This window comes from Eptesicus fuscus, chromosome 18, assembly GCF_027574615.1.
Source record: "Eptesicus fuscus isolate TK198812 chromosome 18, DD_ASM_mEF_20220401, whole genome shotgun sequence".
NCBI classification, from domain to species: Eukaryota; Metazoa; Chordata; class Mammalia; order Chiroptera; family Vespertilionidae; genus Eptesicus; species Eptesicus fuscus.
In genome coordinates, this window is record NC_072490.1 from 58,357,932 (window position 1) to 58,371,956 (window position 14,025).

The following is a 14,025-nucleotide window of genomic DNA, read 5'->3' on the forward strand; positions in this document are numbered from 1 at the left end:
GGCATGACAAATCTTCGCATGTATGGCCAAGTTAAAACCAGCCTGAAAGTTAGCTCCATTTTATATACGGAAGAATGGAAGGTTGAATTTGGATTAATTCATAAAATAAGTGAGGTCGGAAGGCCAGCCTACCCACACTGGGATAGGAATGGAAGAGTAGCTTGCCTCTCCTGCTGTGTCTCAGTGAGGCCGTTGTCTGGCCACAGGAGCGTCCTGCCCAGGATGCCTGCGTGAGGAGCACCCCAGTCTGTGTCGCTGAGAGTGTAGACTGCGATTGGGAGCAGACCGTCAGGGCCTGGCTGAATCCACGGGCAGCGCAGGGCGTCCACGGGATCCCACGTTTGTGAATCTGACGGAGCTGGATGGAATCCTGAGTGGCCATTGGACAAGGTACTTACTAGTAACTTTAAACCTCTATTTCCTCGCCTATGAAATGGATAGAGAATACCAACCTCACGGGTTACAGCCTCCTTGGGTTTAAAGAGCGTAATGCCTGTGATGTGGTCGGCACAGTGCCCCGGGCAGACGAGGAGCCTCATTAGAGCGACCCCTTGCCGAGTCTTGTTGCTTGGTGTCCTCTACATTTCATTCAACACTGATAGCGTCATTTTTGCCTTTCCACCAGGTAAGATCACACCCCTTGGGATCCTGTGTCTGATTTCCCGCACACCCTGCGGGCACAGAGCAAAGGCTAGGCATGTACTGGCCTCTCCCTAAGTGACTGATGATCAGCAGGCATATATCCTTCAGAGGACAGTACAGAGGAGGTCACAAGCAAGTGATGTACAGTGTAGACGCATTTAATTGATATGAACTGGTTAAATGCAGTCACCAAAAAGCTAGAGGTATAGATTCTTCCCCTTGTGCAGGTGATTCAGCCACCATTCTACTCAATGGACAAGTGACTGAAATGAGGTACACGGGGAGACACACGTGTCTTGTTGCCATGGCAATGAGACCGTCTGGGCCCCAGGCTGGTGAAGGATCCATTTCAACATGTGCTTCATGATGCCAGTGGAGGGCTGTGCAGTGGGTCACATTCCATCCGCCCAAAAGCTATTTTCAAGTCCCAATCCCAAGTACCGTATCTGTGAATATGACCCTATTTGGTGGGAGGGTCTTATGCCTCATTTACTTAAAACCCGCTGGCCACGAGTTGGACATGCTTGATGTAATCAATTTAAGATGAGGTCATACCAGATTAGGGTGGGCCCTCAACCTAATGACTGGCATTGTGATAAGAGAAAGTGAGGGAGATGGACTCAGATAAAAGGAGACACATGTGCAGAAGCGCACTTGTGCAGATGGAGGCGGAGACTGGAGAGAGGTGTCTACAAGCCACGGGACGCCCAGGATGGCCAGCAGCTCCAGCGTTGGAAGAGGAAAGGAAGGGTCCTCCCTTCCGAGAGCCTTCAGGAAGAGCACACCCGTGATCGCAGACTTTTAGCCTCTGGAACCATGGGAGAGCACATGTCTGTTTTAAGCTACCTGTTGCAGTAATTTCTTATGGCAGCCACAGCACGCTAACACAGGCCACAGCAGGCTAATACAGGCCACAGCACGCTAACACAGGCCACAGCACGCTAACACAGGCCACAGCACGCTAATACAGGCCACAGCAGGCTAATACAGGCCACAGCAGGCTAACACAGGCCACAGCACACTAACACAGGCCACAGCAGGCTAATACAGGCCACAGCAGGCTAACACAGGCCACAGCACACTAACACAGGCCACAGCACACTAACACAGGCCACAGCAGGCTAACACAGGCCACAGCACGCTAATACAGGCCACAGCACGCTAACATAGGCCACAGCACGCTAACACAGGCCACAGCACGCTAACACAGGCCACAGCACGCTAATACAGGCCACAGCACGCTAATACAGGCACAGCAAGCTAATACAGGCCACAGCACGCTAACACAGGCCACAGCACGCTAATACAGGCACAGCAAGCTAATACAGGGCTGCTAACACAGGCCACAGCACGCTAATACAGGCCACAGCAGGCTAACACAGGCCACAGCACGCTAATACAGGCCACAGCACGCTAATACAGGCCACAGCACGCTAACACAGGCCACCGCACGCTAACACAGGCCACAGCACGCTAATACAGGCCACAGCACGCTAATACAGGCACAGCAAGCTAATACAGGCCACAGCACGCTAACACAGGCCACAGCACGCTAATACAGGCACAGCAAGCTAATACAGGGCTGCTAACACAGGCCACAGCACGCTAATACAGGCCACAGCAGGCTAATACAGGCCACAGCACACTAACACAGGCCACAGCAGGCTAATACAGGCCACAGCAGGCTAACACAGGCCACAGCACACTAACACAAGCCACAGCACACTAACACAGGCCACAGCAGGCTAACACAGGCCACAGCACGCTAATACAGGCCACAGCACGCTAATACAGGCCACAGCACGCTAACACAGGCCACAGCACGCTAACACAGGCCACAGCACGCTAATATAGGCCACAGCACGCTAACACAGGCCACAGCACGCTAACACAGGCCACAGCACGCTAACACAGGCCACAGCACGCTAATACAGGCACAGCAAGCTAATACAGGGCTGCTAACACAGGCCACAGCACGCTAATACAGGCCACAGCAGGCTAATACAGGCCACAGCACGCTAACACAGGCCATAGCATGCTAACACAGGCCACAGCAAACTAACACAGGCCACAACAAGCTAATACAGGCCACAGCAGGCTAATACAGGCCACAGCACACTAACACAGGCCACAGCACGCTAATACAGGCACAGCAAGCTAATACAGGGCTGCTAACACAGGCCACAGCATGCTAATACAGGCCACAGCAGGCTAATACAGGCCACAGCACGCTAACACAGGCCATAGCACGCTAACACAGGCCACAGCAAACTAACACAGGCCACAACAAGCTAATACAGGCCACAGCAGGCTAATACAGGCCACAGCACGCTAACACAGGCCACAGCATGCTAACACAGGCCACAGCATGCTAACACAGGCCACAGCACGCTAACACAGGCCACAGCATACTAACACAGGCCACAGCAGGCTAACACAGGCCACAGCACGCTAACACAGGCCACAGCACGCTAACACAGGCCACAGCATGCTAACACAGGCCACAGCATGCTAACACAGGCCACAGCACGCTAACACAGGCCACAGCATACTAACACAGGCCACAGCAGGCTAACACAGGCCACAGCACGCTAACACAGGCCACAGCACTCTAATATAGGCCACAGCACGCTAACACAGGCCACAGAACGCTAACACAGGCCACAGCAGGCTAACACAGGCCACAGCACGCTAACAGAGACCACAGCACTCTAATATAGGCCACAGCACGCTAACACAGGCCACAGCACGCTAACACAGGCCACAGCACGCTAATACAGGCCACAGCAGGCTAACACAGGCAGGTGGAGCTGGAGGGTGGCTCAGTAGCCTTCAAATGCCTCTGCTTGGAATTGAAGCAATCACTTCTGCTCAGGTTTTAGTAGCTAAACAAGTCACATGACTAGTTTATCTTCAAGGGGATGGACATTGCAAGTCTACAAGGGCACTCTGATTTCTGAGAACCAGAAGTGTAATGACTAGCACCACATTTTATAGGGAAGGGATCAATCATGGCTTAGACTTCTTAATGAGGGTAATAAACTTTTTGTGATATGAATAATTATTGTAAATGCTAACGAAGTGTTTTCTTTGTGTTGTTGTTTTTTAGTTTAGTATTCTTCATACTAGAATTATACAAAGACTCTGAAAGACTACATGTTTAAGCTGATATTTTCTTTTAGGTGGGTAGTAAACCATCATTTGTTCATTCATTTAACTAAGTACTTACTATGACCAGATGTTGTGTGTGGTACTGGGGGTACAATGATGAGCAAATGGAAATGAAGCCAGCCCTCTGAAAGTGGGCATGAGTCAAATAATCCTTTTTAATATAGAGGGAATATGCTCATTGGCCCTCACACCATTGCAAAGATGGCAGTGCCCACAGCCAATAAGGAGGGCATATGCTAATTGACTTCCCTGCCCTCAAGGATGGCAGTGCCCACAGCCAATAAGGAGGGAATATGCTAATTGACTGCCACATCCTCAAAGATGGCAGTGCCCATAGCCACAAGATGGCGGCGCCCAGTACCCTCAGGCCTGCCAGGACAGCAGGCACGTGGCAAGGCCAGGCCTGCCCTGCACGCCTGCCTCTGGAGTCCCCAAGTCTCCTCAGCCCCCCAGCTGCCCAGAGCCAGCCTGAGGTGCAGGCAAGCCTTGGATGGCGGCTGCCCAGCTGTCCAGGGCCGCCTGAAGCTCAGGTAACCAGGGCTGGCCAAGGCTTGTGCTGCCGGCAGTGGCAGCAGCAGAGGTGTATTGGGGCATCACCTTTCCCTGATCACTGGGTCGCCTCCCACCCTTGAGGGCTCGTGGACTGTGAGAGGGGGCAGGCTGGGCTGAGGGACCCCCTCCTCCAGTGCATGAATATTCATGCACCGGGCCTCTAGTCATCTATAATAATAAAAGTTTAATATGCTAATTAGACTTGACTTCCTTCTGGACGACCTTCCAGATGAAGCCAGGGCTGCGAGGGAAGCCCGGGTCCCAGGTGCCAGAGGGAAGCCGATGCTGGCAGTCAGGGAAAGGAAGGCCTACTCTTGCACGAATTTTGTGCATTGGGCCTCTAGTTGATTATATAATTCAGGACTCCTGCTTGCTTTAGATGACAAAGAAGCCGAGCCTGGAGTTTCTCTACTCCTCCTCGGGTCAAATGTGTTTCCACCACATATATTATGGGCTGTACTCTCATTTATAAGTCATTTGCCTGCTTCCTGATGAGCCCCTAGCATGTTCACTTTGTTGTATGTACTTTCATGTCAATTGTCTGTTACATAGTAGTGGTTCAACAAATATACCGCCTGCCAGTGGGATTTGAGGAAGAAGGGCAAGGCATGGATGTTTGGTCTGTCATCTTGAACTGGAAGCCTGAAATATTTTCTCAACCATATAAATGAAGAGAGCTTTTATTGTTCTTGTATGTGAAGCTCTTGTTTTAAAAGTGATCCCAGCGTGCTTGAGGACTGACTTTTTTTGTGTGTCTTCATATGATTTGTGATAATTATTGCATAATAGGTGGGCCTGGTAATTTTTTACCTGATCCCATTTGTCTTTGTGTAAATAATTTTCATTTAGATGGATTCAAAAAATTAAAATAGATATGCTTTTATTTCTTTACCTTAGTTTTTTATCACTATACAATTACATGGTGGCTTTTCTTATTAACAAATCCATAATATTAGTCTGAAATATATTTTTAAAATAATAATCATGCTTTAAATGTGACATATGAAAAATGGAATTGCTTTTTTTATTCTAAATAAGGCATCTATTTTAATGCTGATGATTGCTCTTTATTTTTTAATATATTTTTATTGATTTTCAGAGAGGGAGAATGAGAGGGAGAGAGAGAGAGAGAAACATCAGTGATGAAAGATAATCATTGATCGGCTGCTGTCTGCATGCCCCCACTAGGGGTTGAGCCCACAACTGGGGCATATGCCCTTGACCAGAATCAAACCTGGGACCCTTCAGTCTGCAGGCCGATGCTCTATAAACTGAGCCAAATCAGCTAGGGCTTCTCTTAATTTTTAAAAGTAAATCATCATGCTTCAGTTTGAAAGCCAATTACTTATAAAGACACCCAAAAAATTATTTGGTCTATTCACGTGATGATATACAATAAAGCTTACCTAGTTCTAATAGTTGAAATATTCAGGAGAAAGAGTTTCCTTAAAATAACTAGTATAAAATATATTTGAAATGATATGAGGGGTTAGGATGAACATTGGGTTCTAAAACATTTAGGTTTTATTCATTATAATGCTGAATTATTTAATATTTATTGTTGGCATTGCAGATGAGCCTCATGGCTAAGGCTTACATATCACGCACTTCACTAAAAGGAAGAGGCTGTGACACAAATCTGTGCATACTTAGTAATCTCCAGAGAGAATCTCATGTAGTAAATAATTTTCTTAACATAAAAACTGGGGGTAGGGATTTTTATTCTTTTAGATCAACATTTACTATGTATCCCATATAAATAAATTTCATTTAGCAATTTGTTTCTTTCCCAGAAATTTGGATCATATTTATTTTTCTACAGAGGAAAAGGACTTGAAATAATAAGGCATCTGGGTATAGATATTTATAGACACAAACCAGTTAACAGAGCCTCAATTTATAAATGTAAAGCCTGGCTCTGTTTATGCTTTGCACATGGTAGGTGCTCAATAAATCTCAATAATCCTAATATATAAAAACCCAGGGTCCGTAATATCCACAACAACCGGAGGCTTGACCGACCCAGCACTGACTGCCTCAGCTGCGGGACCCCAGACCCAGCACTGACTGCCGAGGGGGCTGTGGATCAGGCCTGGAGAGAGGCCTGGGGAGAGAGAAGCAGGGTCTGATCTGTAGCTTCTGTGGCAACTGTTGATCCCCACTTGCCTCTTTCTTTCACTTGGGGCCTAGCCAACAGTGGCGCCTCTTTTTCTCTCTGGCCTCAGCTGGGGCTGCTGATCAGCCCAGCCTCTCTGATCAAGCCTGTTGATAGGCCCGGAGATGCTGACTGGCATAAAAAGTGACCAATCAGAACCAAATCTGAGTGAAGTGTGAGGAGCCACTGGCTGCCTAGGAGGGGGAGCTTTTGATGCTCACTGGCACAGAAACCGACCAATCAGAACCAAGTCTGGGTGAAGTGCGAAGGCAGAACCTAAGGTGGGGGCTGAGGAGGGGTTTTAAGGGCAACAGCTGTTTGGTGTAAGGTGTAAGAAAGCGGTTCAAATTTTTAATGACCAGTTTGGTAGTATAGTGCATATGGCTGGCTATCAGTTCAGTTATAGGGATTATGTATTTTTGTCTGCCAAGAGCATCTCCTCCTGCTGAAAAAGCCCCCCCCCCCACCACCATTTAGGCAATCCTATCCTATATAATTTATCTATACTAATAAAAGGGTAATATGCTAATTAGACCTGTGGGATGGGACCTAAACTGGCAGTCGGACATCCCCCAAGGGGTCCCCGATTGGAGAGGGTGCAGGCTGGGCTGAGGGAGCCCCCCGCCCCCATGCATGAATTTCATGCACCAGGCCAATAGTTATTGTATAATATCCCCAGTTACCCTATGGGGTAGCTACTGTCATAATCCCCATTTTACAGATGAGGAAAGTGAGATCTGGAGCGATTAATTATACAATGTAAGTGGTGCAACTGTGAATCACAATAGCTTCTGTGTAGTAGAGTTGGCTTCAACCTGGTTCAGTCTGATGCCTAATACTTAATGTGTAAGCTCCTCCTCCCATCTATATGCTTTACTTAAATATTGCCACAAAAATTTAGATAACCAATAACCAGAAGCAAGAAATAATGACTGGTGTGGATTTCCTTCAAACTCATCTTAAAACCTCTCTCCATCCCTCCTTCCCTTTCTCTCTTCCTTTCTATCTCTTTCTTGTAAGAAACATGCTTCTGATTCAACTTCATGAAAAAGAAACAGCATGTGACCAGGCCATTACTGCATTTTCCCCAGAGCAAACAGAATGTGGTGGGTGAGAACTGTGCAGGTGGTTGATAGCACATTTTCAGGAAGATTCCCCTAAGCAAAGGGAGGTGGAGATAGCTAGAAAGGTCTCAGCCCAATATTTTAATGGCCCAATGGGAGACAGCAAGACATAGGCAACGTATGAGGAAACAGGGGACCTCATAGGACTCAGGCAATGAGGAATCGGGACTAAACAAATAGGCCGTGTTCCCTGCCCCAAGTATGATGGGCGCCGCTCCCGAGAGTGTTATTAAAAGTCTCCTTTTCACTATGCTTCTGGTTCCCATTATTTGAAATTCGGACAGGTGAGCCATTTTTCACTCTCTCTCTCTCTCTCTCTCTCTCTCTCTCTCTCTCTCTCTCTCATTCTATCTCTATATCTCTATCTCAGCAACTCAGAGATCAAGACTTAAAAAGCAAAATAGCAGAGAACAAGTACAATTCTACTCATGTGCCTTTTTGTTCGGGGGGACTTTTTTTTCCCAGAGAGAGCCTCTGAAGAACAGGCTCCGAAGAGCGACTGTATTTTTTTGTAAGGGAAACAGGCAATCAGCATTTCTGTTCTGCTGGTGCATTTGTCAGAGTTCTAAGAGAAGACTGGTACCTCCGTCTTAAAAAGATAAGCGGCCTATCAAGAGCATCCTGCTTGCCTTGTAGGCAGAAGAGTCAGCAGGAGGCTAAGGGTTCTAGCACAGCATCTGCCAATGAATGTTTCTCCTTAGAAGAATATTGAGTTTTATGATCAAATAATTTTGAAGACCTTTTAAGGAGACATAATTTGTATCAACACGTTAGAGGCCCTGAGAGGTCCTGTAGGAAGAAACCTGCCCAATGTGGTGCATCCCAGATTTTCTAAAATATTTGGCCACAGATCGCTTTTTGCATGTGTCAGGGATAAAATTTTAGGGAAATTGAAATCCCTTATCTTGACCACATGCAAGCCTTAACAAAATTCCTACTAAATTTAGATGGTGTTTTTGAATATGTAGCCAGTCTTGGATGAGCTCATCAATCAAATATAAGGAATGTTGGGATATTCTAATTCATCAAACTTGCTTTACAGACGAGAAAACTAGGAATCAAATATTTCATCTCATAGGAACAAGGAGACATAGCTGGGATTGAGTCGTGTGGTTCTCCTGTCTTCTAGTTCAAGTTTGTTTTGTGTGTTTTTGTTTGTTTCGTTTTATTTTATTATATGTGCACTTCTTTGAGGTCTGAGGACCATCTACAAAACAGTTATAAACACATTTTCCAAAAACAGGAGACTAGTTATGGAGACTCCTGCCCTCTAGGTTGAGTCACTGCAATTGCTGTTTCCACTGTCCCTACAGTGAGAGATGCCACCAAATTGTGCGGGCGATGGCAGAGCACCCTGGCTCTCTACCCAGTGGTGTCCTTTGCCCTTCATGTAGTTTGGCAGTTTGGGTTTGCTGAATGTGTACAGGAGCATTATATCAACCTTTGGCCCATGAAGTAGCAATAAGAATAGCATAGGCTTGAGGGGGAGAGGTTGGAGGGATAAACCCTCACTTTGAGACTAAGTGGTAAATTGCTAACTCCTCTTTGGTTGACTTCTAAAATGTTTTCAAGCTGACAACTGCAATTCACTGTAATGAAAAGATTTCCAAGACCTGGCCAACGATCCACAGTAACTGCCTTCCCGATCTTACGGCAGCTTCGCCACCGTTTTCTCTCGTTTGTCTGTTTAATAAGAGATCCCCATCATAGTAACCAGAGACAGAGCAGGAGGAAGAGGCAGGGGGTCAGGACGTGAGCTTCCTCAAATGCCTCCGTCCCAGTGTTTTCCTTGCACAGTGGGCGGGGCCCCAGAGCCCTGCCTGCCTTGACTGAGGGGGCGCACAGACCTCCGTAAAGTTGATGAAGACCCCAAAATCCTACCCATGGGATTCCAGTCACTCAGTCGTTCTAGATTTAAATAGCTGCCCGTCTCAGGGAAGCATTCTTTTTTGAAGTTGCTTGAGCTGTTCAAGCTGGGATATGACACACGCCAGTTTGTTCCAGCCAGATTTGTGTGCAAATGCTCCATGTAGAATTATTACAGGTACTGCCACTGCTCTGATTCACGACTAGCCTGTGTAATATTTCAATCACTATTCTTCCTTTTAAATCTTTCCCAAATTTGTCTTGTCTCATAAAAGAGTATTAATCATTCTTGTTTTGTCCCCTCTACATATCTATAATAATAAAAGCATAATATGCTAATTAGACTGGACGTCCTTCCAGACATCCTTCCAGACGAAGCTGGGGCTGTGAGGGAAGCCCATGTCCCGGGTGGCAGAGAGAAGCCAGTGCTGGCAGCCGGGGGAAGGAAGGCCTACTCTTGCGTGAATTTCATGCATCGGGCCTCTAGTATTTAATAAAACCCATATTTTTTGCTTTAAAAAAAAAAAGAAAAAAAATTGCCCATCTGATTTATAAGTATACTCTTTGTGTAAACCAGTAGTTTTCAGGCAGTTTTTTCCTAGTGGAATGCCTGAGTTTTGATAATCCTGTCGGATAAAGTTCCTCCTGACTTTTTCTGGTTCTTTAATACGCAGGCAGGACGGAGGGCTGTGCAGAGAGCTGGGCGTCCATTCCCGGCTCCGGGCTGGCTGCGCGCCTGTGGGCTCGGGAAAGTGCTGTCCACACCGCAGGCTGCTACCAGATGGTTCTTTCCAGAGCAACAGTTTCTTTTCTTTCCTTTTTTCCCCCAGTTACCAGAAATTTATTAAAACTATAAACACACAAGTTTGGCCAAGAACAATACAATACAGGCTCATAGAGTCCCACAGCATTGGCCTTTCTTCTTTCTTTTTTTAAAAATCCTCACCCAAGGATATTTTTCCATTGATTTTTAGAGAGAGTAAAAGGGAGAGAGGGTGGGGGAGAGAAAGAGAGAGAAACATTAATGTCTGAGAGACACATCGATTGGTTGTCTACCACATGAGCCCTGACCAGGGCTGGGGTAGAAACTGCAAGGGACATACCCTTGACTGGGAATCAAACCCGAGACCCTTGTGGGCCGAGCCACACCTGCCAGGCCTTTCTTAGTGTTTTCTCTTCAGTGACTTTAGCAGCTTTCTAAAAATATTTATCATTCTTCATATGATGCTTATAATTTTCTGCAGGTTATAGAAATTACACATGCTCTCTGTGATAGTTTGGAAAATACAGAAAAGAAGTAAGAATAAAAACTACTGTCATTCCATTATCCAGGAATACTCTACAAATGTCTAATACGCCACTGAATTTTATTTTTTCATACAAGTCTATGTACATGTCTACATAATATATTTGGCTTTGTTTATATAAAGTTTGAGTTATACTATACATATAGTTTTGATAATCTGCTTTTTTCCCCTTAAGAATATCATGCAATTTATTTTTTTTTAAATATATTTTATTGATTTTCTACAGAGAGGAAAGGAGAGGGACAGAGAGCTAGAAACATCGATGAGAGAGAAATATCGACCAGCTGCCTCCTGCACACCCCCCACCGGGGATGTGCCCGCAACCAATGTACATGCCCTTGCCCGGAATCGAACCTGGGACCTTTCAGTCCGCAGACCGATGCTCTATCCACTGAGCCAAACCGGTTTCGGCAAGAATATCATGCAATTTATCTCTATGTCAACAAATTCAGATCTGCACAATTTGCAGCCATCCGTGGACTATTATGATGTAAGAAAACCAAGCCCTATTTGTTGGACATTAAAATTATCTCCCAATTTTCTGTCCTTAAAGATAACACTGAGTGTTTATGATGTATTGCTCCAAATTGATTAAAATAGGCATTTGTAAAACTTTTCACAATAATGTGTACTGTTCAGATGTATTTTTAGATAGAAATACTGAGATATAATTTTTAAAAACAATTGCTTTCTGAACTCTCTGATGATAACACTTTATGAGAAGGTCAGTATAACAAAACCATTGTGTGCCCTTACATCCAAAATGAATATACAAACATGAGAAAAGTGGAGCGTGAGGGCAGCAGAGCCTCCAGTGTGTGGTAGAAAATGTCCCACACGCTGCGTCTCTCTAATCAGAGACGAGGAAGCGGAGAATGAACTACTTCACTATCTTTCCTGGAGTCCGAGCGCATTTGGAGGCCTTCTCGAGAGGCACTGCGGGTTGGAACCAGGTTCCTTCTCCTACGATCTGTTGCTGCGTGTCCCAGAGCCTCCGATTCCTCCTCTGCAAAGTGGAGATCATGATGGTTCCGGGCTGTGTGAGAGCGAAGTGAAATCCTACGCGTGAAAATTAAGTGAAACGATGCGTAAGTGAAATCCATGAGCTGTATCTTTATAAGAGCTCAACACATGTACACTTTATTAACACGATTTGCTTTTCTTAAACATTACAATAAATTTACTAAAAGTTGGAGCACATTTTGGGTTTCGCAATGTGTTGTCAGAACTGGGGTGGGGCAGTCATCCACTCTGCCCCTGCTCCCTGTGGCAGGGGAGGACCCAGCAGACATGGACTCCCACAGACGGGGCGCTGCTCTGGGCTCTGCCCGGCCTTGGGAGAGAGATTCCGTCTCAGAGCTTCAGGCTCCGGTCCAGAGCATGGAGCTAACACTCCTGCTGAGCACAGGGCTGTTGGCGGCACTCGGCGGCGGCAGTGTGCGGGCGCAGCGTCAGGGCCCGGGGACGCACCTGTGGTTGTCAAAGGAAAGGGCGCTGTGCCCGCCAGGCCTGGAGTGACAGTCACTCTGGGTGCCTAGGATGCTGTCCGTGGGGCAAGTCAGTGGAGGGTACTTGGAAACTCTGTTTTATTTTTGAACTGTCTTGTGAGTCTAAAATTATTTCAAAAACAGCATTTAAGAGGAACAAAAAAGAGAAAGGAAAGGGGAGTCCTGACGTACAAATCGGCAATGCCAGCGGGGCCAGCCCGGGCATGCCTGTCTGGCACCAGGGACAGCCCCTTGAACTTGAGGAAGAGCACGCTCAGACCCCACGACCCCGCCTTGCTCCGGCGCACTGCAGCCTCGCTTACACAGGGCTCCAATGGGCTGCCTGCAGGCGAGGCCTGGGGAGCCCGAGGGCCTTGGGCATGAAGGTTTTCATCATAAATCAACAGGCTGGCATCCTGATTCATGGCCCAAACCTGGTTACCACAAGTGCCCTGCTCCGCTTCTGGAGGGCAGGCAGGTAAGGCTGGGGGTTTGCAAGGCTTAGGGAAAGCCGGCCGACCATCACTGGGTCGAGGTAAGGTCACCTTGTGACCCTTTAGGGACACCGCCCGAAGCCCTCCCCAGACAGCAATCCCTTCCCAGTGGCACAAATGGAGGTCCTTCGCTTTCCAGTTCTGGTGTGAACCGCTCCCAGGGCATCGCGGGGCCTTCCAGCAGAACTCCCCACGGCAGGGCGCAGCGCCCGCCCCACGCCCAGGAGCACTTTACCGTGGCAGGTGCCACGGAGGAACAAAATTTGTAATTACATTTAAATTCACATAGTCACGCATGGCTACTCGCTACTGTATCTCATAGTACAGGTGCAAATGGAAAGTACCTACACTGCTGTGAAGATTCTTGAAACCGAAGGCTGGAAAGGTACACAAAAGATGTCCCCATATCTTCCCATATCCCTGTTCAACAACAGGCCTTTCGCTCCGAGAGCCTGAATGTAGGAGAGAGACGGTCTGGCTGCGGAAGACAGTGCTGGCCAGGAAAGCCCAGTCGCTGGTTCTGACAAAAATAACGACAGCAAACTTGAAAATAAGCACTTGCTAGATGCCAGATGTTATGCTAAACGTTGAATATGCATTCTTTGCTATAATGCTCCCAACATCCCAGGATGTCGTCAGTTAGAACAGCATCTAACACCAACTGCTCACTCGCCACGCGTCTGACATGATGCTGAGCCTGACATGCGTCACCTATTGAACCCTCACGCCCTGCCAGAGGGGTTCTTGTTACCGCATGATAAGCCCTGCGATTTGGGGCACGTTTCCTGACCTCTGAAAAACTGAAATGTACGTATAAGCTATAGCTAAAGTAGAACATACATGTGCAAGGTAAAACATACGCAAACAAGTGCCCGTGTGTCCGAGAGCAGCTCTGACAGCAGTGCTCCGCAGCCCTCCGGGTTGGGTGAGCGCTTCCTGCGTGTTTTGGAGTTTTGCCCGGGGCGTAGAGTCCCCTGCGATCAGGGATTCTTCTACTCCATTCCGCAACCGAGGCCTGAGCCCAGTGCTCAGGAACCCTTCACTTGCCAAGTGCTGAAATCCATTCAAACTGGCTGAGGCAGAGAAAGAATGTCTGTCCTGGGGAACCCAGAGGCCTGTGTGAGCAAGGCTCCTGCTGCCGTGTCCTGGCTGGCCGGCCTCCTGTCGGGCCTCCGGGGCGAGGTGGCCCCAGCAGCTCCAGGCTCACGTCCTCTGTTTCTCATTTAC